A 23,916-nucleotide genomic window follows, 5' to 3' on the forward strand; every position below is an offset into this window, starting at 1 on the left:
GGAATCGATCTAAATTGAATTAGACTAGAGATTGCGGAGCCTTGTTGTAAGGGGTGTCAATCAATTATACAGAATTAGCATGTACACGAGGAAGTGGTGCTGACGGTAGTGAGAGTCTGCAATATATGGAGATTAAAACAGAGTCAGAAATCTTGAGGGAAAAGAGAAAAAGAAGAAAGTAAAGATTAAAATGAAGGAACAGTATACGCTGTAAAGAAAACAGACGATTGGATGGTTCTATCACTAGTACCACCCATGGCAACGAAAATAAAGATCTGACAATTCAACGAAAATGTCTTGCTCTAGATCTACACTTTGCTCACAGTTCCCAAAAGCCCGAAGCATTGCCATTTGGAGATGAACACCCACAAAAACTCGTCGGAACGTTCTATTTCCTGGAAACTTTTAAGTGTTCATTACTTCATTTCATGTTTTTACACAGGCGCCTTAATTTTTTTAAAAGAAACAATACAATACGATTGTCCGCAACTAAAACAGATGGAGTACATCCCCGACCCAGTTTTCCCGCGTCCACGGCCTCCCCTGTGTTCTCATCGCATTTCTACAAATTGGCGGGAACCCCGCGGGTCTCATCCAATCCATGCCGACGCCGCCGCGTGTTTAATTGATGGTGCCAATTACACCAGTCTGAACCTGCGCAGGCGTGCCGTCAGTACCCCCGGAGTCCCCGGATGACGTCCCAGGATGCAGTCCCTCTGTAATAGAAACGAGTAAATCAGAATAAATGACCTAATTTGTAGACAGGCTATCGCGATGTGTGAAACATTCTGATTTGGGTTCTGGAAATTACACATTGTAGAGTACCATGAACATGAAACAGTTGTGCAACCACAAAAGTTGAAATGAGGATGCATGTGCTTATACACATATAGTCTGATTTCATATTATTGCTGTGATAGATATATCCACATCAGAATTCGGGTATACGTTAACACATAAAGAAGAGGCACAAGTAATGAATGAAAAATATTGCAACTTGACGAAATAGGGAAAAACAAACAATAGCACGACAATATCTTGTGTTGCTTGGTGTTATAGAAAGAATTGCCAGATGGCGCTGTCGAAAGTAACCTGTCTTGTTTGATAGTTCAACATTCACCAATGTCGAATAGGTTGTGTGTCTTGGGAACGTTGTTTGTTTGCTTGCTTGCTGTATTGGATGTCCTATGACAATACTTTCTTAGGACACTTCTAGCAATAAAATCCTTATAATCTAACACAGCGGCATTTCTCACGGATGATACCAATGGCGGCCTAGTTGGCACGATTTGCAACTAATAATACCCCATTCCACCTACATTCATCACTCCCGAGTTCTGTTCGATCCCACGAATGAATTTAATGAGCGCGGTGTGCTGCTTGAACCCTCAATCCCCCAAATCAATTATTAACTCATAACAGCCAGGAGCCTAATTAGGAGTTATGGGGCGGTGTTTTGTAATATGCAGCTCATCTAGCGAGGAGTGTGTTGATATCATGATCTCGATGTTTTTAGACCAGTTATTGTTCACCTTGTAGAGCCCAGTGACACATAGGTCAGCTAGTTTCCTTGCTGTTTCAGTAGCAGGGTAGATTTGTTACAGATAGCGAGATGTTGCTAGACCTTCGCCTTTGACGTGCTCGAGGCACCTATAAGTACCTAGCCTGCTCGAATACGTAACCTCCATTTTACGTCCCTTTCAAAAGACGTGTGCAGCCAGTTACAAACCAATTGGAACCAGGAGCTCAACATTTGAGGCTGCAGCCAGTCGAGATACAGCTGCAGGGACATACTTTCTTAGGCCAGTAAAACAGTTTTAATTACTGTATATGGTAACAAAAGTCTAGTGGTGGGATGCATGTGCCATAAGTCATAACCAAGACTAATTCATCCATAATAGCTACTTGTACCATTTTACGTCTACAAGCTAAGCATACACACAAAACGTTTATATTGTTGATTAATGTTGAAGATTACAAGAGAAAGGAAGAGAGAGAAACGATATACCATAAGAAGGAAACACATGTGATAGAGATTGGACCAGTGGACATGTCAAACACTGTTGAAAGTCACTCAGTACCACGGGAAGGAACCATCTGGGACTGAGAAATGTTTTAGGTAGTGGAAAGCTGTTCAGCACCACGGGAAGGATCCATGCTTCATTCGTCTCTTTAATTTTCAATTTTCCCGAGGGTTCATTTTATTTTCTGCTAAGAAAAATCCAATGTATGAAATCATCATGAGGAAAGGGGTAATCGATTACATTGCATAATGTTTTTTTACAGATCACGAATGCTTGAATTATTCTTGCGTAAGTTTCTCTTTTAAGTCTTTTCCCATTTTCTACCACATCTCGCCCTGCCACGACCCGTCTGTACACAAGGCCAGGTCGATAAGTTGGGATAATGCCCCATTACCAGGGGATCGGACGGGAATATTGTCCGAATCCCGCCGGCTACACGCCATAATCCTAGCCTGAGTACCAACCTCCGTAGTGACCGCTGGCTCAAAAGAATTCGCTTGCTAACCACGGAGTCTGACCCTGCGCGTATCCGTCACGGCTGTCTCATTATCACGTAATGAGGGGAATTCGAGCTGCGTTCGGTGCCATTTTTCGTTCCAAGGTGTCTCTATTGCCCTGTTCGGGTCCAGTTTTGAAAGAATCGCCATGGCAACAGTTCTTAGAACCTACCCGTTACGAAGAACAGTGTGGCATGGGGGGAGCTTAGACGAATGGGGCCAATCAGCGAGCTCGTTCAAAATCGGAACGAATATCTGACTAACAGCCGTGACGGATACGCGCAGGGTCAGACTCCGTGGTTAGCAAGCGAATTCTTTTGAGCCAGCGGTCACTACGGAGGTTGGTACTCAGGCTACCATAATCCGACCCCGGACCCGAGAATTCGCCGATAACGGAGATAAATAGACAGACGGTCACGGATACTGTAAACACCAATAAAGCCTGGAGGCCGCGGGGAGAAACAAAGAAAGGGAGCCAAAACCCAAAAAGTCTAAATTACTGATCTGATGCATCTTGTAAGAACATCAGAAGGATTTTTCAGACCTCAATGTATATTGATGTTACATTATACTGATATTCCTGACAAGAAAAAGAAAAGTTTTCTTGTCTTCAAACGGGCAACAACTTTCTCCAAAACTGAGCTAGATAGCTCTGTTGAAAAATGTAATGCTTTTGACAAATCAGGCACCAGAGGCATTCAGTAGTTACCGCGCCCGTTGTGTGTGCTTTTCATGGCCACTCCTTTCCCTTTCAACCGAAGTTCAGAAAGCTACCATTCAATATATTTTCCGCCAACACCTGGAAATACGTACTCTAAAAACAGTTTCATATCAATGACAAATGCCTTCTGTCCTCTTGGAATGGCGAGGTAGATGCAAAATTTAATGGAGAGTTCTGTGCGATATTCCTATTGAAGCTTTAACAATCTAAGTACTTTTTGTGTGTCATCATAAAAGCTTTGTTCTTTCAGATGAAATCGTGCCGTCAGACTCAGTAAAATACCTCCCCTTTCTACTCTGCCCGGGAAAGAGACGTCTTCGTGCCTAATGCACTTCTCCAGCCGGGCTTCAAGTGGACCTCAAAGGATAAAAGAGCTCCCCCGGTGCTCGGTAATTCCATTATAAATGTGGGGTCCTTCCAAATGTATCGATATCTTTAGGAAATGAATAGAGGCCTGGGCTAACGGTGACCCTTGACAGAAGATGGTCGAGTAGATCTGTCCGGTCCAACTTGTACGTTTCCTAAGTCTACATAGATGGGCTGATTAGCCCACAGATATCGGACCAAATCGTCCCGCAAGTGCGCAATTCCATTACAGGCGATTTGGGCGGACTTTTTAATTCAGTAAGACAAACTACCTGGAGCAGCGATGAAAGGACGGCGGTGTGGAAGTCGTGCCGTATCGCCGGCTTCTCCCCGGGACTGGGCGGCGGGCTTGTCACACGGCTTCTAACGCGGAGTCGTGCCCCACAAATCGCCCCCTGAAAACTCTTCCATTAGGGACATTTAGGGAATCTACTGAGGAGGTTCAGACGACAGGAACATCAGAGGGACGCCCCGGGGAACGAGAGTGCCATCTGCACCGGTTGTCGACTTCCCGCCCGATCTGGAATAAAAACGGCGGTCGTCTGCAGACCCCGGGCCGCAAACTTTACAACATGTACGCTCTGCAGGTAGCTCCAAAGAGCTTCTCTGGTGAATGAACTGTGAATTTTCCTTTAACTATGCATGTATAAGACTTGGGGTTGATAAAAGAACAGACGTTTGAAGCTCGCCCTGAACTGTTGAACCAAAGATGGTCTAGATGAGCTGACCGGTACCGGTTGGTATGATTTCTGCTGTTAAAAGAATTCATACCTCTGAAGAAAGTGATGAAAATGGTTTAGTTTCAGTATACTCCGGGCAACTGGTATAGACATAATAGAGTTGAATACATGTCATCAACACAGTCACTGACTTGCTTTATCAAGCTTATTGAGTCAACACTATAGTCAGCCTCACCGAGACCAAGCCCAGGTTTGGATTGAAGTCCACAATGCTAACATTCTTACAGTTATTCAATCTCAATCAATTTCCTTCCAATATAATTCAATTTCTGGGCCGTACCCGATGTTAACATCTGGAGTGACAGGTGTCCGTTATCACAGGGTACGTAAGCCTTCTCGTTCCCGAGATAATCCCCGTCAGCTGCTGCTCTCGTTCCTCATGTCCCCTGACTATCCCGGTTATTACACTTTTAACGCCCCAAAGTCCAGCCTGGCGTGTTTTCTGAGGGAAAGTTTGGAGTCGCTGTTATTACAGTGAATTAACAGGGCTTAGAGGACATTTATAGGGATACTGATACATTCTGAGACGCCCTAACAACTAGGTTGGTGACTAGGGACTAACATTTCAGACATGCCTCTCAGCCAGGGCATTAGCAGTGGTTTATTCTTCTTTCAAACAAAGAAAATACACTGGAACTTTTTGACGGAAACGTTTTGGGTTCAACATTTGCAGATAGAGTAAGGTAAATATTTGCGAATTGCCAGGTTTCATCGTCTCTTCATTTCCAATTCCCATGAAAATAAACTACACATTTCCAATCGAGTGGTGGATCAATATGCTACACGTACATTTCCTCATTTGTGATTATTGAAAGAAGTCTAGATAAAGACTTGCAATTGCAATGTATTGCCCCCTCCCTTTCAATCCGCACCAACACAAGCTGAACTAATACTGTTTGTATACCCTTGCCTCCTTCTCCCTAAAAGTATTAATCAGCTGAGATATCTCAACCCTCCCCCACACCCAGGCCCCTCCCTCCTCATTTACACAAATCCCTTCAGCCAAAACTATCTCCGAGCGAGGAAGTCGTGATTACAAAACAGGAGTAAAGTGAGCCCGGGATTGTGAGGCGTGGATTACACTTTCCCAAAGGGACCGCTATCTGACACCCAAAATATGTGGAGAGGAGTTAAGGTGTCAAACTGTGTAGCAACTGCTCAAACAAAAAATCAAATTAAACAAGGATGGAGGCTGCATTTAATTGATAACTTGATGTGGAAAAATATAATGAGTGTAGAAATTTTGCCCCAGAGATATCGACGCTTACCTCGGTTACATTTTTATGTCACGCGGTGCATTTATAATGAAACCTTGACAAATTGCATGTTTTTACTATAAACCACCTCTATAACTTTCGTCATGTGTGTGTTTAGCCATGTAACGAAAGTTCCTAAGGTCTTCCGAATGAGTTCCAAGAAACCAACCTTACCGGATGATAACCGATTTTTTCGGTCGAAAGCTCCAAATCTTTTAGCTTCCCACAAAACAAGCACAAACCTTACCCAATGGCCAAGAGTTCATTACTTATATTCAACATGTCATAAGATTATTACATAAACATAATGAAATTCGGTTATATCTAAGTCAGCAGACGTATGTAAGTGCACTGCGCTAAAAAGTTTTGTCCATTTTAGCGGCACTGGAGCGAGTATGAGCAATCGAATCCGCTGACTTGTACATGTATGAGCAATTTGCTCAGCATCGATTTCTAAATGTTTCAATTGCTCGCTGTGAATACATGTGCATAGCTACCACGCAGATAAATTGTTTGGGTTTGTAAAGTACAATACAATCATTAGTGCAATGCTTTGAGTATCATTCCTTTTCGCCCAATGTAGTTTTATAAACTTTGTTAGGGGGTTATGTTAACGTAATTATGATTCATACCTACAGATCAAACTGCTATGTCCACGGAATGGGGACGAATACTAACCCCTTCTTCTTGACGTTTCCGTACGAAAGAAAAATGTAGCCCCAAACTACGGATAAAAAGCTTTTACGAATTTAGCCTTTCCTCCTTTTGTCAAAACTGACATTATCTCGGGTCGAGCGATCACTCCGTCCCAACATGCCCCGCGGCCGGAATGACCCGAGTGCTCCCGAAGAGCTTTCGGGTGGTGTGCAGTTCAGGCGAAATGACCCTTTCTTTTCTCTCTACTGGCTTCTCTTGTGCTCCTATTAAGATCGTTATCTCAATCATTTGTAGGCAGAATCACTGGTACTGCTAGGATCCTCAACGAAGTCTATTTCAGGCTCTTCATTCATATCATATTTATGCCTATTCAAATATGTCTACTACTGAGAAAAACTAATCAGCGAAATGCTTACACTAAATGCTACTTGAGCTTTGCCAGACAAATAATGTTTGCATGTCATAATAGATAGCTCAATGTCAACTGACAATGTAAGCCAAAGGAATATGGAACATGAAGTAATATCCTTGAACAAATCACTTCATCTCTTCGGTCTGCTCACAACTTTAGTCAAATAGGAGGAGGAAATTCTACTATGGTTTGGCACGGAGCCGTTCAGTTAGAAGCGGAGCGAACTTTATTCAAGGTTTCTCCGATCCTTCATAAATGTCGCAGTGTGCGCTCTCCCCCTCGCCTCCGCCCCCCTCCCACAGTTCTTGGCTCGCATCGCGCTCGACTTGATAAAGCGCCGCACCTTCCAGTCCAAAATCAATTACACACCGTCTTATTGATTCCGGCCGACTATTTGTTCAATTTGGGCGTGCTTGAGGCGCTTTCCGTGTTTATTAGGTGGTGTAATGGGAGGAGAGGCCGCCGTGCTTATGCAGACCCACGCCAATTGATTAAACTTAGCGTGCAGAAGGAGGTGGTGGAGGAATGATGAGAGGGTCTGTCGTGCCCGGACTGCGCATGAACTTGACCCGCGGGGTACGGCAAGCTGCGATATGAACTTACGGTACAGAGAAGGGAATTTTGAATCATAAAAAATGTCTGTTTCGAAATGCCGTTTTGCCATGCACTTGAGAATCATAATGACATCTTTCCATCCAATCCAGTTCCTCAGAACTAGTCTGAACAGACAAGCACAATAGAATGTGGTACTGCAGAAATGTTCACGGTGGCTTTACGTTCGCGGTTTTCGCGATAAACTCTTCACCGCGAACTTAAAACCACCGCGAAAAGTCGTTCCATTGTGTGACTGTACATAGCGCTAGTATTGTCTCAAACGCGAACTCAGAACCACCGTGAACGCTCCATTTTCTCCCTACCGCGAAATTAAATCCCCGCGAATATTTCTGCATTTACAGCCACATGTTGTTCTTAGTATGCTTGCGTGCAAATAAATTGCACAATTTAGGAATGTATTATCTGTATATTTGCGTTTGTACCTTTGTCATTTACGTAAAATGAAAGCATCACTGACTTGGTCTATCTTGAAATCAAATGAACATTATGGTAATCGCGGCTTTTATCCAAAACAGGATTCTCCATGCACCGAACAAGTTTGTGAGCTTTTATTTCTTGTGCTGTACATTATAAGATACGCACACGTATCTGTGTATGGTGTATCATGCATCAATAGGTGTGAACGTCATTGCACTTTGCAAATCTGTGGCAGAGGGCGTGACGTACCACAGAAATCCGTTACACATACCTCAAAATTTACAAATTTATGACCCTATCCCTGAGGAGCCAAGCATCAAATTAAGTCCAATGTACCCAATGGTTTGCGCATCAATTGATTTGATATTTACGGGATTGGCTTATTTCCTTAAATCGGTTTATCGATATAAACTACACGTGTTATTTGGTCATTTATCATCTCGGTCGGATATTATCTAATGGGAGTTGGGCGATAACAACTTACTTTTCGTCCGAGTCTGCATTTGTAACTAATGAGGATATAAACCAGTTAAGCCCTGAAGACGTTTTTCTGACGTAAAACTTTATGACCTTTATTTGATGCTGTAAAAATGAAACTAAAGACGTGTCGCCATGGAATACTGGTGGTTTCTATTTCTCTGCTCTTCTTTTCTTTTCGTCATCTATCTATGTTGGCTTTTCTCTACTGTGGCTCTTTTCCTAGAATATTCTTTACAATCTTCTTCTACCCTCTTTGCCATCATCTTTGTATCTTGCAAATTTCTAAACATTAAGTAAAACTTTTTTTTTGTGGATCGCCGAAGGCTGGTCGGTAAAAAAAGGTGCCTTGACAGAGGATCTCAAGTTCGTGTTATTTTATTGTTCACACTTCAAAGAACACCTTCTTTATAAAAGATGACCAAGGTTTTGGAACACCTGCTTGTGTTGTGGAAGGAAGAAAATCCTTGCTGTGAGCGGTTCTCAGGCTCGGCTCTTCATCACTTTTCGTCCCCGCGGCCATATTCATCCGCGTCCAGCACGGCACTGCAGGTGGGCTCGGCTCATGAATACATAATGCGTAAACCGTCCCCCTGATACCTGTCCAGTTGACATATTACCTCTGGCCTAGTAGGGCCTATATTGCCACATGGATATTATGATAGAAATTCTTAGATTTGATAGACCTTTGATACTCATCTTCATAAACAGCATTTTGTTCAATGCAGCTGCAAAATATGTCAATCTAAAACCGGTATCGTTTGCCAAAGACCGCTAATGTCAGTTATAAGCGTTTTAAACTGAATAAATCACTACAAAAGATGAACAATAGTACAATTGACGAAAGAAAAGCCAAGTTTCTTGTTGTACGTCTGTATCCAGTTACATTGTTGTGCTTCTGTTTTCTCCAGAAAACAGAACACTACTAGTATGTTCGGCTGCGGTCCTTGAGTCGGAACCACACGCTTGGGCTCTCCCCACACGCGGGCCGGAATAGAGCTAATATTATTTCTCCAGCCGGATCGATGGCCCGGCCTTCACACACGGGAAATAAAGATAACAATTTCCTTCCTGGTCGGCAATTTGTAGAGCCCGCTGATTCATTATTGTCATTATGCTAATTCTCCTTCAATTTATTCCTCATGAAGACGGCGTACTGTTATGTAGAATTCAATATAATTCCGTGCTAACAGGTCTTATCGGAGAGGCACGTCTTGTTTCATACGGCTGACGAGAATATTGACTTTTGGTCGGGGTTCAATAAACATGAGATTAACCAATTTGGATCGCGGAAATGGAGTTTTGGATTTCTAACATTTGTCACATCGCAACACGGCCGCGATTAGAGAACAATCCACGCACAGGTGCTGTTATAGAGCGAGGAGGGTTCGCGTAAGGTGGCGGTATATGGGGGGAAACCTCGCACCCGCTGGTGGTAATTAGTTATTTCTGATTCCCCTCCACGGCTTAAATTAATATTGCGTTAAGCGCATTAATATGTGGAGCCACGAGTGGGCTTACTTTATTAATAACGGTTGTTTCTCGGGGCCAAACCCCATGTGCGACAATATGAGGAGACGGCGCTGTTCCGGACGCCAAGACGTGGTGCGGAATCGCAAAGAGTGACAATGCCGTCCCGCGGGGATGCGGCAAATTTCGCCGCTCAGCGACATCGGTAATCCCTGCCGTAAAATGTCAACGTTGAGGGATTTCTCATCTCATATCGGGGGATTACGACAGCGTACGCTGCCGCCCAGTTTTGGCAGGAAAGACACGAAACCCACGTCTTGATTTACGGTGGTCTTCAAAGAAACAGAAGTTTTATATTATTTTACTGTGATACCACATAAACCAGGTCTTTTATGCAAGCTAAGTTGACGTGGTTTGGAAAGCTAATCAGCGCCTTATTGGTAAGTCGGATTGCGAGTAACGCACGTTTAATGGGAATTTGATACCAAAACGCAGCGGTAAATAAAAGAAAATTGACAAAACTGTCCCGGTGGCATTGACAAAAGTTTCCGCTTGGAGACAACTCTACAGTCACTGCATCAAACAGCAAATTTCGGCGTTTTTCGCAGCCATAAATCCGTATTTTAGGATTAGGACAGATTTGGGCAGCGGCGGTTGGTGTGGATTTCCTACAGGGGAGTGGATATTCCTGAAGTCCGCTTTGATCCACCGCGGCGATAATACCAGCAAATGACGTTACATACCTTGCGCTGCTGCGTACTCGCAAAAACGTCTTTCCGGTTTGGTCTTATTTGTTTTATAGTCATGAAACGTGAGAACAGTTTTGATCCACGAGGTAGCAAACTTTAAGGATCAGCCCGTGTCTGTTTTTCAATTTCAGGATGTTACTATGGGGCAATGACAGTCGTGCCTGTGCATCGTTATCTAATCGTTTGTGTTTCTTCATTTTGAGTGAAAACTATGATATATTCTTCTTTTACTGTAAAGTATCTTATTTAAAACCCATATGTCGTGACATTGACTTGATGTGATAACTTACAAAATATCTACCTTTTCAAATAAGTCATATCTCATTCAATGCGTGGTCATACAAAATCAAGTCCAGATACAAGAGATGATGACTTATATATGAGCGTGTAAAGAATAAATGTGTCATCATTTCACAACATGCACCACAATGTATCAGTAAGATTCCAGGATATAAATCATCACGCAAACGTTTTACTGTTACAAAGTTCCTCTTCGAATTATTTTGAAGTAGATAAAAAAAGGGCTAGAAAAAGTGCACTGAAGTTTTAAGAACTATCCAGTAAGTTCTACGAACGAACAGAAAGCCGTGTTTCTCTTACTTTCCTTGTTTCTAATGGCTAGTTCTTTTTATTCTTAGCTTCTTTGGATATATATTGCTTTGATCATATTTCTTGACAGCATTATCCTCTATATTCTTATGCCTTTCTTTGTCCGTGATCCACCGATGGATCATAATTTGCTGAATGACTGGTTCTAGTTCTAGTTCTAGTTCGTAGCCTGCAAACTCCCTGGTAGGGATATCACGCCGACGAGGACTGGTGCTTATATCAACGTTAGCTTTTGGTTAGAATTGTCATCATTGACCGTCGCAGCTAGCCATAGAATGTTTTTTTTTCTCGATGGAAGGAAACCTCTCTTAGTTTCCTCCTTGTTCTTTTCGGCCTTCTGTTTCTCACTCTGTATTGATTTTGTTCTCCTCTTCGCGTTCTCCTGCCGCCCCCCTCCCCGCCCAATCCACGCCTTGTTATCCGAGGATTACGTTGAACACATCAGACGAGCTGAAGATGTTGAAGACTTTTTCCTCTCTGGGAATAACTACAGGAGGCGGCTCCACACAGAGAAAACTTCAATATTACCTGCTACGAACATATTTGTCAAAAGATTACCGCTCGATGCGGTCTTTCCGACAGCTTATTCGCTATCCTAATCCTTACGCTTGTGCCCTGTGTGGAAAAGAAATGTCCCGGATGTTCCCCATGTAAAGAACTGTCCCGGATGTTGTGCGTTGACTAATATCCCGGATGTAGGGAGTCTTGTGGAGTCTCTATCCTTGACATCAACAGTTCATTAAAATGTTCCCGCAGCTGTCGTTATTCTTTTGCTCACAATCCCGAACCGGAAGGTAATTGTTTTACGCACTGCGTGGAAGTTCCCTGCTGATTTTCAATTCAGTCTCCCCTCTGTCATTTTGTCTGTTTTGTGAGCTATGTTCGTAGTTGCCAAAGACTTGTCAGACCGGGGGGTGGACTAGGCAACTCACGATAACGATGAAGACACCAGTGATATACTTCTGAAACTATCAATCTATTCTGTATCAAAAAAAGCATTGTTTCTACTTTCCATCGTGTGTTGTAGTTTTAAAATGGTCAGACCTTCACTTTTCAAAGTCACTTCGAAAATCGGTGCACGTACACGTAATCAGCACATCGCAAACATGTATTTTTACGCTCTTGTTACAACCCAAAACCGCTGTGTTATAGCTTTGAATGAGCAATGAACATGTTGGATGTCTTTGTAACGTCCTTCACGAAGTTAGATCAAGTACAATGTGCGTGGTGCAAAAGAATCGTTGAATGGCCACTTGCTTCATCACCATGGCAACGCGGTGGTTGTCGTCTGCGTCCCGCCCTTTCCCTATGGTTACAGTACTAACCATTGAACGTTCGCGCTGTGGTAGGCCTATGTCTTCACATAACATGTCTTCTGTACCTGTTGCCACGATATGGCCGTGTTCCCATGGGCTGTACCATCCAGAACGTTGGGGGGACCATACTCTGTCTGTTTTGGGAAAAATCAAACGGTAGAACAAGCTATCATTAATGTGATGAAATATGGATGGTGATGGTTTAAAGATTTGTATTTGCCTACATTTGTATCTTACCTCTTTCTCCTCCAAAAAGAAAAGGAATCGACATAAGTACAACCAGCGACAGGTGGTAGCGATAACAATAGTTCGGCAGGAGGGGGTAGCACAAATGGCCGTGTGTACGATACGTTAATCTGTCGTGGAGATAGCATCGTGTTATTTCGTGGTTGTGCACATTCTTACTGGCAATCCAAGCATCATTCCGTATTCCATACAATAACAACAATTATTCGCTTCGCTTCTTCTTTTAAATCTTTTTACAATGTCACAGGCACTGCACCGTAAGAAAGACAAAGCGCGCCATGGGCGCATGAAAGTAAACAACTGTACGATGAAGTCAATTTTCGGCCGTAGTCAGCTCCTAACGGACGCATTGGGAGCTTCAATCTGTTGCTGTCATCCAAACCAAAGCCACGACCATATTTTCCCACCGCCCAGAACAAAAGAACCGAGGACCATTTGTGCGACGCCAGCGAGTGTTTTGAGGGACCCAGAACGGCCCATTGTGTCAGAGAACAGCTATGATCTGTAGATTGTAAAAGATCGGGAGTTAGATGAATGGTTGGTCATTTTTCAAGTCTACCTTTAGCTTCAGAAACAACGTATAAAACTTACGAGCATTTTGTATTGATGCCGTTGTTGGTGGTCTGTATGGTTGAGTTTGAGGGGCTTTTATAGGTCATTATTTAGTGTGCATGTAACAAAATAACTTTCTGGCTTATATTGTATAACAATTTCAAATAGACTTTATATGACACATGAAGTGTCTTGCCTAGGAACGTCGGTAAGTTGCACTTACTGCTACTCTGTTCAGCTCAATAAACAAAGATATAAAGTGTAGGAAATCAGCGATTCCCGGAATGGTCAGATATTAAACTACAAAAAACAAGTTGTGAAAAATGGTTTAGTGCCAACCTGAACAGATTGTTTAATTCAACAAGAAATGACGTCGACTCAAAGACCAATTAAGTGCCTTTTTGATTGAGCTCGCTTTAAAGTAATATCATAAACATGTAGAAAGAAAACGTTTTTCGTAAAAAGCATTGTGACACTTTCCATGCCTCCGGGATGTCTCAATCTAAACCCTTTAACAAAGAGTGCTAGCGGGGAGGGGGGCGTAACAGAATTAGAACTGTGGGTCAACTGACCTCTCAATCAGGCGAGAAAAATCGCTTGGTCTCGTATCACGCCATGAAGAGATTTGTCTTCCGCCGCCTATTATGTTGTGATTTTCCTTTTCAGGTCAGAAATCAGATTTACCGAGAGTCGCTGCCCTTTTACACAAAAGCACCAGTGGATTAGGCCATGATAGAGGGGGTAGGATATCAACATCATTGATGACTCATTTAATAAAAAAACCATTAGGTGATATTTATTGGAAAATTGCATTGTGTCCTTGTGCTGTTGACGCGAGAGTGTATAATCCACTAAGTCAGCCATTTGTTTCGAGGCGTTTTGGACTGGGAGATCGTGTTTCATGAATTTACATTTTTTCAATTTGTTTTTCAATTGCAGTCTCTGGACTTGAATTTGTGGGGTCAATCTATTAAGATAGGGCGTCTGCCTCGTGTAGGTCAAAGACCGAAAATGCTATATTTACCACATAATCTTAGAAAACCTGCTCCAACAACTTGATAAAGAGTTGTTAGCTCTGTGTTAATGACCACATTATGTGAGCTTGTCGACCTGTTATATGTAGTTTCGATACCTTCTGGTTCCTGTAATCTTATCATGACTTTTAGTGGGAAAATCCTCGACCGCTACCAATATTATTCCTGCTGTATCCGCTAGTATGCTTCGAGCTGCGAGTCTTGATGAAGTACATCGTTAATACTCCATCTTAGGATTCATCCATCTAGTCAGTCATTCATCAACCCATTCTTCCCCTGCCGCAAACATACCACCAGTTGTTACCATTCATCTTACATTTACTGGACTGATAGGTTAAAATTGACAGTAAGAAAGACACAAACTACATGCATACTGTGGGCAACGGTAGCCAGTTTTAGAACATTACAATCACAACAACTTTAGTCGGGTTCGACATCCTTTGTTGAAATTATACGAAGCAATGCTAGGGAAGGCTTGGTCGGACGTCTGATGATACAATACAGTCTACTCCGGTAGTCCGGCTGTACAATGGCACAGGGTGCCTGACATCTCAACCACGGAACTAGAGACCTCGTTACAGCCGTTATTTACAACGTGCGGTCACTTTCCTTCTTCTCGTCCAATGGAGCGTCTCTTCATCCATCACTTTCCCTTTCTTCACCAAACGATCCACCAATCAGCGATTCGTCACGCCAGAGGCAGCTGGGAGCCCCCTCCTCCCTCAGACCATCTTCTTGTCCTCTTGCCTACCCTTCCGTGTCCTCCCTCAGTCTACTCCATTTTCCTGATGTCTCCAACATCTTTATTTTTGACAGCTGGAGTTCTCAAGGAAGACAGCAGCTCTTAACGTCTTCTCGGTCTGTCTCTAGCTAACTGTCTTTGTCTCGGCTGCCTTCCGATTTCCAAATCAAGACATCACTTTGTATCCCTTTGTCATACAATTATATGTGATTGCTCTTTCGTTTGTGAGAGATGAAGCCTATTACCAGAACCATATTCTGTCCGTGGCTTCAAACATCTACATTGTGCCCGCTTTCTCATCGTTTGCTCCAGGCCACTTTATTGTGATGTGTTTGCTCTTGACGGGCTAGAGAAACCCATCGAGAAAACGCAGTTATAGCTCCTTGAGGTCAGCGTTAAGAAAATGTTGCTCGGATAACTTGACCCTCCCACTATTAAGGGCAACCTTGCTGGCCATGGGACACCATTTCCAAGCCATCACGAGGAGCATATCGTCCGAACCCATTACATTTTTGGCAGGAATCGCTCTCCTGTGTGTACATTCACCTCTCTGGTGGTCAAACTCCTCCAATTGATTCAATTTTGTTCCGAATTGAATTGTGCGGCGTTGGCGTGCGATAATGGGGTTTTGGCTGGGCTGAAGAGCGCAGATCTGACATGTATGAACTCCTCAGGTCTGTAGTTTGCATCAGCAGCTCGTCAGGCTGACTGCATGAAGTCGTTCTATGGCCTTCTGCAGCAGTAGTGATTGCCTTAGATCATGAACGTGGCTAGAGGGGTAGCTTCTTTCACTCGGCTACATGGCCTCAGTGTCTGTGACCATTGCTTTATGCAGAAACTTATGATAACCTTGACTGTTTCTGGTGTGTATGTGTGAGTGTGTGGGGTCTACAGCATCTAGTGTTAACCTGTTGCCTCCATGTTCTCTGTCCATCAACACCATCCAAGTTCAGAATACATGTACATTTTTCGTTTGCAATGCGAACATCAACGCTAGGAAATCTATTGCAATGTCACACGAATCATGTTAACACATAGTTTGTGAAGAGTATGGTCTGTATCGAAAACGATATACCCAAAGGCCTGATGTACATGGTTTCTTTGGACATCAACATCCTTCATAAAATACAGTTACATTGACTTCCTCTTGTGTATTTTAAGATATTTGGTGGAACATGTTGCCAAGAAAAGGTACTCAGGTATCAGGTATTGGAGTGACATTGCTAGATTTATGCACGTTTCTATGCCGTTTTAGCGGGAGATGTTCCAATGTAAGATCACAATTGTTGGGATTAAAGTAGCTTTAGTGCCATCATCATGAATCTCAGGACATCCTATATAAAGCACAGTTGTAAAATGACATCCACCTTGTATATTGTAAGCCATTTGGTGCAACATGTGGCAAAGAAATGATACTAGTACCCAAGTTAAGTATAACATGGTAGGGTGACGTTACGAGACGTATGTATACATGTTCTCTGCTGTTTTAGCTGGGAGATTGCAGTGTAAGGCCGGAGGTATAGTATAGTCCAAGATAAACCTTTGTTCAACAGGACACGACCGAACAAAGTGTTTGTAAGGACTTGTCTTTGCTATTCCTGACTTGATGGTGCTTCATAGACCTCTAATCAGATGAAATGTACTACAGGCCGGGGGAAAGCGCTGTCGGATCGCGCCTGATCAGCACCAGTGCCGAAAACGTGTTTGTTAACGGCCTGGCAATTGGGTCAGGAGCGCCCGAAGAGAGTAAATCATCGGGCCGCTAACGAGGAGAGAGCGGGCCGTCCGCTGGGACCAGACCTGTTGCCGGCCCGAGGACGGGCCCGGTGACGCGCCCGCCACCCGTCTCAGTACGTCGTCACCCAATTAGCGCCGGCTCCAAACGCATTAAGGGTAATCTGAGACGGTAATCCCCAGGACCTCTCTAACCCGGCCCCGCACTGGAGGAGAGATACAAACGTCATCGCGGCCTGGCGGCGCGGAAGGATATGAGATATGCCGAGATGCTGACTCCAAATGCCTGATAAATGCTTGTCGCTTTACCCGGCAGTCGTATTTGTATATCCACGTCTCTGTAATTGTTTACGACTAGCCTATTATTGGTCTTTTTGTAAATACACAGAAACGAAGGGTTATTACATGTGTCTGAAAGGAACAATATACATTTGAAATAGCAACAGCAAAATACTATGTATTACTGATCACATATTTCACCTCAGTTATCTTCTTTGTGATCACGTCTCAATCACAACCACCACTGGAACGTCGTGGGTCGCGGATAAAAGGCCCGATTTATTCCGACTCTGCCACACAAAGAGATAGAAAATCCGGGGTTGCCCTTATTTCAATTTGGGGTCGGGCCTGGGCGACAGAAAGTCTAAACTCTCTCCTTACCAGTTGGTTACTCTCACGGCATGCTGTGGCCCGCAGTCGTAGACCGTGATACTTTTATTTACACAACAGAAGAAATAATGTTGGAGTATTATAATCACGCGATATTAGTTGTGTCGAACTGACGACTTGGATCAGTTGGGCATAGCGCGCGGTTTTGGATAGATTTGTTGCAAAATAACTTAACAATGCGTCGGATATTTTTTGGCTCTATTTACAGATATAACAGAGGAACAGCCCGTTATTATAATGTTCTTTGTGTAATGACAACATATAGCGTGTTGTCGTATATTACACCAGTCTATGTATGCGTGTGTACACCCCATTGAACGATGCGGTTGACTACACTGGTGTGTCCATTTTGCCAGACTATCCGATGATAAGACGACAGGTAAGATTTGGACACCATCTAGTTTGTCTCTCTTGCAATACTTTCAAGATGACCTGTGCATAAGGTGTTAGTCCGGTAAACTCCTTTTACGGTTGGTTTCTTTCCTTTCATACAAACTTGAGATTTTCCCTCGACTTGTGTTGAAAGTCTGTATACAGAAAACATACACGACTGAAGGAAGCTGTTCTCTGGGTTGTGCAGGTCTCTAAGTGTCTATGACTCTGTTTCGACCTTACATTCCTCTTCGTACGTAAGCAGTCCAGGCGAAATTGAATTAGCGGCTCAGTAAACGGGACGCCTACACATTTGTTGACATGTTTATAGTTTGAATGTCGAAAGACGCCCAGAGAATGCTCCACGATTGCCTCGTATGTAATGACGACCACATGCGGAGTAGACCTTAATCCTCTAACATGATATCAACGCTTAGGATCAATTTAATTACCACGCAAATAAATCCAAGCCCCAGCATTCAAATCCTGACGAGTGTGGATATTTCTATATATGGGGCGCTGAAATCCGCCCTCGGGGAAGATCGCAATCGTTTTCTCCTTTCACAGAAATAAAACATCGCCACGCATATTGGCAGGGATGCTCATTTAATTGTGAGGCACTTTGGAGGGTTGGGGGAGATCGGAAGTGAATTAAGTGGAATTGAAAAGAAATAGTTTTTTTCGGCGAGCCTAAGCCATGTTGATGGGGTAGATTGATATAGAGAGGATGAAGGCGGGGTGCAAGAACGAGTTTTATATTAATAAAGCAGACTTATGTGGTAGTGGGAATTATCATCTTCAGATTTTACTTAAGATAGTAGGTAGAAGGAGTTAAAATGCCAGTAATAAGATGTAGCTTGTACAATAAAAGTGCAGCGAACTAAGCCTTATAGAATATAGTTGTGTGATGAATGGTTAAATTTTGTTCATAAATGTTGATATAGAAATAAAACTTTTACTTTCATCTTCCAGAAATGGCAAATTAATGAGTAAAGCTGATGAGTATGACGTATCTATAAGATGTCTCCTTGAGTAATCTATGATAGCCAAAAAATAGTGTTAATTCCAGCTCCTTCAAATAAGAAAAAAAGTATTTTTCTTACTATGCTTTTAATTATATTGTCCTTTTCTAATGATATTCGTTATAACATTTCATCCAGTGGTATAATAATTTTAATGTAAAGTCTGACATCAATTCAGCCTGCTGGTCACCATTGTTGGATATCAGGAGTTTGTCTTCTCAATATAAACATTCATCATCAAACTTGTCCCACTTCGATAGTGACTGGAAACAAAATCTGAATATCATCCTGCAACTCTTGCGACGATCAACTCATAACCAAATTTCCATGCATCAACACCTGCCAGTTGATTGTCTCCAAAGTGCCTCCAGAACTTCCCAACATGAGGACCCCTCCACCAGTTTTACCGTGCTTCCCGTTGTTCTGCCTGCCTGCATGCACGGTTCCCTTCATATCTCTGCACAATATCACGGCTAGGGTCGCAAAGGTCAGCCACCATCAGAAGTTTAGCAGCGCAGTTATTAATTTTGCCCGGTCCCAGAACCCCTGAACGCCAGGCTGCGCATTAACTCCTGATTTTAATAAATCAGGCGGGCTCTAATTAACGCGGAACGGGGAATCTTGGAGAAGCGACCCGCCGATTCTACCATATCAACCCAGCTGGAAGTGGAGCACCGCTACGGAGATAATGATGATAAAATATTCATTTGGCGGAAAGTTGTTGTAGTAGGGATCCGGAAATGCAAGATAATGTCTGTAAATGAGTTTTTTTATGGCGTCCATGTTTGTAGACAAGGAAATACAGCAGCAACTATGTACCCTTGCAAAAATAGCTTCAAGAATACACAACAACAAACCCTTAAAGGTAGTCATACTTTTAAACTCCTTTTTTTAAGAAGAACCATCGACGTCAGAATATTTTGAGCAGAAACGCTGTAAGATAAGAGTGCACCATGAAAGTGACTCACAGTGAGTTGGATAGTTTAAATTTTAACCACACCTGCTGAAAAAAAAAGTTGTACTTTCATGCTTATTTGTTTGTTTATTTCTTACTACTACTACACACACACACAACCGTGCATTAAGTATCGCAATAGAATAATTTCCTTTGGCTTTTGTCAAGACGCTTAATTCAACAACGTATTTCGTGACGATGCAACCTCTAATGCCTTTACAGATGTTGTACGAAATTGATAAACACTCCGAACACTTTGTTTTGGGGCTCCTGTTTCCTGTAACCCGACATATGTCTTTCACCAAGACCTTGAACGTCAGGAAATACACACAGGACCGGGGGAGGGGCGGGGCAGTGCGCAGGTGCGGAGAGGTGACATCACACAGACCCCTAAAAACGCAAACATGCGGTAGCCATGGTTTCAGTTGTGGTGAGTTTTCAGATGGAGTTGCTAACTGTAACAATGTTATCTTTTCGTTATTTACTTTACTTAGAAGTAAGAAAATTCCCGAGAGACATCTAATAGTGACGTGGCCACATTTCTTATGTTTGGGCGCATGCGAAATGGCCTTTGAAAACATGCCGCAAAACGTTCACAGTAAATCCGTCGTGGAGATGATTATGTCTTATGACTGTACATTATGATTACCGTGTGGTGTTATTGTACTACACAAGGTGAAGTCAGTGTTACCTAGCAACATTAGGCGTTCGACTGCTTTCTTTGCAATTGCATGCCGGATACGCCGGTAACTTCCATCTCGGATGTCTTCATTGAAAAGAACGCCCATGGGAGAGGACTTGAACGAAGTGTTGGATAAAAGCTTTTCTATTTCAACTCATGTCGTAATCTTTTTGCTAAACATATTGAGGACTCCGGCTGATTTGCAGGACAAAGAGCCGCCACATGGCGCAGTAGCTGCGGCCATGCCGTTCTGTCGGGTACACTCGCAGTGGGAGGTGTATAATATGATATTCAAGCAGATGTTGGAACGCAAAATCGTAACGTTTTCTAGCTCTCTGTTTGCAACAAGAATGAGAGCGAGGAAACGCTGCGTTTTTGCTTTCCAATATCTGCTTTGGAATACCGTTTGTAACAGAAAATGGGAGCTAGAAAAACGTTCCGATTTTTCCTTGCAACAGCATCTGCTTGGTGACGAGTATACACACCGCAGCACATACGTCCCCGTGGGTAACTACGTGCGATCTGTTACATTAACACATCAGAGGGGCACTTATGTTTATGTAGCTTATACCCCCATTCCACTTGGACGGCGCTCTCACCGCGCTCTCACGGCGACCTCATTTTGGCCAGATCGCCATGAGAGCGCCGACAGCGCGGCGAGAGCGCCATTGAGAGCGCCGACAGCGCGGCGAGAGCGCCGACAGCGCGGCGAGAGCGCCATGCGCGCCGTCACCTCGGCGATGGTTTTGAACATGCTCAAAACCTTCGCCGTGAGAGCGCCGAGGATGGCGATCAAAAAACGAGTGCCGAGAGAGCGCGGAGCGAGCGCGGTGAGCGCCGTGAGAGCGCGGTGAGAGCGCGTTGAGCGCCGTGAGAGCGCCCAAGGTGGGATCAAAGGGCCGCAGCGAGCGCTCAAGGATCGCAGCGAGCGCTCTATGAGGACTGAATGGTCTTAACTGTAGTTCAAACAAATTTCATTCTTGAAGTGGTGTATCTTGAATTTCTGGGAATTTTGTGGTCAAATCAAAGTTTTGCTCGTGGGTAATATAAATTGACCAATACCTACAAGTACTTGCTTCCATTCAAAGTAAATTCCCTCCAAGTTTTTTATTGTCAGTGGTTCAAAATGTGTTTCAAAATTCTGTGATTTACGTTTCTATTATAACGGAGAATGATAAAATATATCTATTGCAAACAGTTTACATGACAGACAACACAGAAAAAAAGTTGAACATACATATATTACTTAAGGATCCTTAAGACACACACTGAGCGACCGTGCAGCGACTAAAATTGAATCTGTTTTCCCCTTGATTTTATCATTCAAATAAGATGCAAGAGGTAAAGGTATGACTGAGAAGACAACAAAGCTCACAAAACGTAACAAAAATTCGTTCTTTATCTCTGGAATTCGTTGAGTGATCTGTGAAATCTTAAAAAAGTTGCTGACATTTGACATTTTGGTCGCGCTGAGAGCGCGCAAGGGTCGCCGTAGAGATTCCACTTGAGCACGTTTTCCAGGAGTTCGGCGCTCTCACGGCGCTCTGGACCATTTTAGGTCGCCGTGAGAGCGCGGTGAGAGCGCCGTCCAAGTGGAATGGGGGTCTTAGTAGGATATAAAGGTCTGTCGGCGCTTTCACATGAACATAATGTGTATACACATCGACATCGCTATTGGTGAGTGCCAACTGTAACGCATTTACACTTCAGTTTATTCATCTACAAAAACAGAAACAAACTCTTTGGCCAAAAATATGATAGTGAAATAAAAAAAAACGTTGCCACTGTTGATATTCATGAATCATTAAATGGTATAAAATCAGCATTAACAAACCATATAACGTCATTATATCCAAACACTGATTACAAGTACACACATGGTGTTACTTTGAAATATTAGATTTAATGCTCACGATTATTAACCTACTCTGATTTACTCGAATAGAAGAGGTTTGGATCAAAAATTGTATTTCGTAGCGTCCGCAGACGCCAGTATTCCACGGCGTATTTTACAAATCTCCTGGACACAACTCGTAGTTGCCTCAGGGCCTTTTGAGACCCACTGATGGGCTAATGAATGAATAATGACGGCTTTGCTCACTCTAGAGAAAAATGGCACTTGGTATAATGTCCACCACTTCCACATAATACATACAAAACCACGTAAGCCGCTTAGTCAGTAGAACAACACGCCAACAGATGGGACCGACTGGATAATGTAAAACACAGATGCATAACTTTGTTAAAAACAGGAAAAAATGTTAAAAGTGTTAGAATTAACTTTTGAACATTAATCATTCGCCTTTAAAAACCGGTCCAGTGCATCAAATGCTCATCCAGTGTGTTGAAAGGCAAGGCCCTTTACTATATGTGATTATTGTAATACTTTCTGGATTTTGTTCAAATGTACTTGCAAGTTTCCAGCTGGCGACATATATTCGTAGAGACTGTTTGCCTAGACCATGCTGTCCTCGACATTATTGAGTATGGCAATTTGCAGTCGGTTATGTAATTTTTATATCTCCCCAAAGATTGCTGGTGGAGTAGATGATGACAAATGATGTGTACATCATAAATGAATTGGTGTTTGACAAAAATGCACACTTCCAAAACGACGACGTTCTTTCATAGATTTAGTAATTCTCAACATTTCATGGAAATAGTCGGTTCAATGACCCTCTCGAAAGAAAACAAAGACCAGTTGAACTTGAACCATGGACTTGAGATGGAAGAAAAATTGATAGCGCTAAATGCTAACACCATTGATCCCTTTAGGGTGAATAGCATAATAATAGAACGACTATAGTGCCCATTTCCGTACGTTAGAGTGGCCCGGTGTTCAATTCCATGTCTCCGCCGGCAGTTCTAAGTCATGTCGTCACGGCTCAAGGGGATTATGGGAGAAAAACAAACAACAAGCAACAACACTCATCCACGCCAATTAAACATACCCCATATTCAGCAGCGGCGATGACACGATTTAAGCCATTCCCCGCCGAGAGCTTTGTGTGTTGTGACCCCTCAGGGGAGGAATGTTTGGTCTGGCTAAAATCATGAATTTGAGGCTCAGGAGAACGCTGCACTTGTCGAGTGGAGCTCATGGACAAATACATTGTTATGGCCTAGGATGCTAGATTTTAGTACCTTTAGTGAAGTCCATTTTCTTTTTCTTTTTTATGACATCATCTGGTAGGTTGATATAATGTACCCTCATAGTTGACTAGAATAATAAGATGTTGAACTAAAGATAAACATGTAGCTTGTCCATTTTCAGCATCTTCCTAGGCAGTTCTTTGGATGCTGCTCTAAACTGGCACGTTCTTACTCTCGATATCATCAAATCATACCTGCACCCAATGTCAGAAATATATTCCTTCCTGTCACACATAACTATATCGCGCACAAAAGGTGCCCAAAGATAAGACGTCATCAAGATATTGACTTCATGATCAGACGCCTTTTCTTGAGGATGTCTCGAGATGAATTCATAACCTTCTGGTGCATGGTGGATTCCCGTCGAGGTCGGGCACTTTGACCTTAATTAGGTCGTGTTGACATCTTGATATGATAAAAGATATACAT

The sequence above is a fragment of the Branchiostoma lanceolatum genome, chromosome 8 (genome assembly GCF_035083965.1).
Source record: "Branchiostoma lanceolatum isolate klBraLanc5 chromosome 8, klBraLanc5.hap2, whole genome shotgun sequence".
NCBI classification, from domain to species: Eukaryota; Metazoa; Chordata; class Leptocardii; order Amphioxiformes; family Branchiostomatidae; genus Branchiostoma; species Branchiostoma lanceolatum.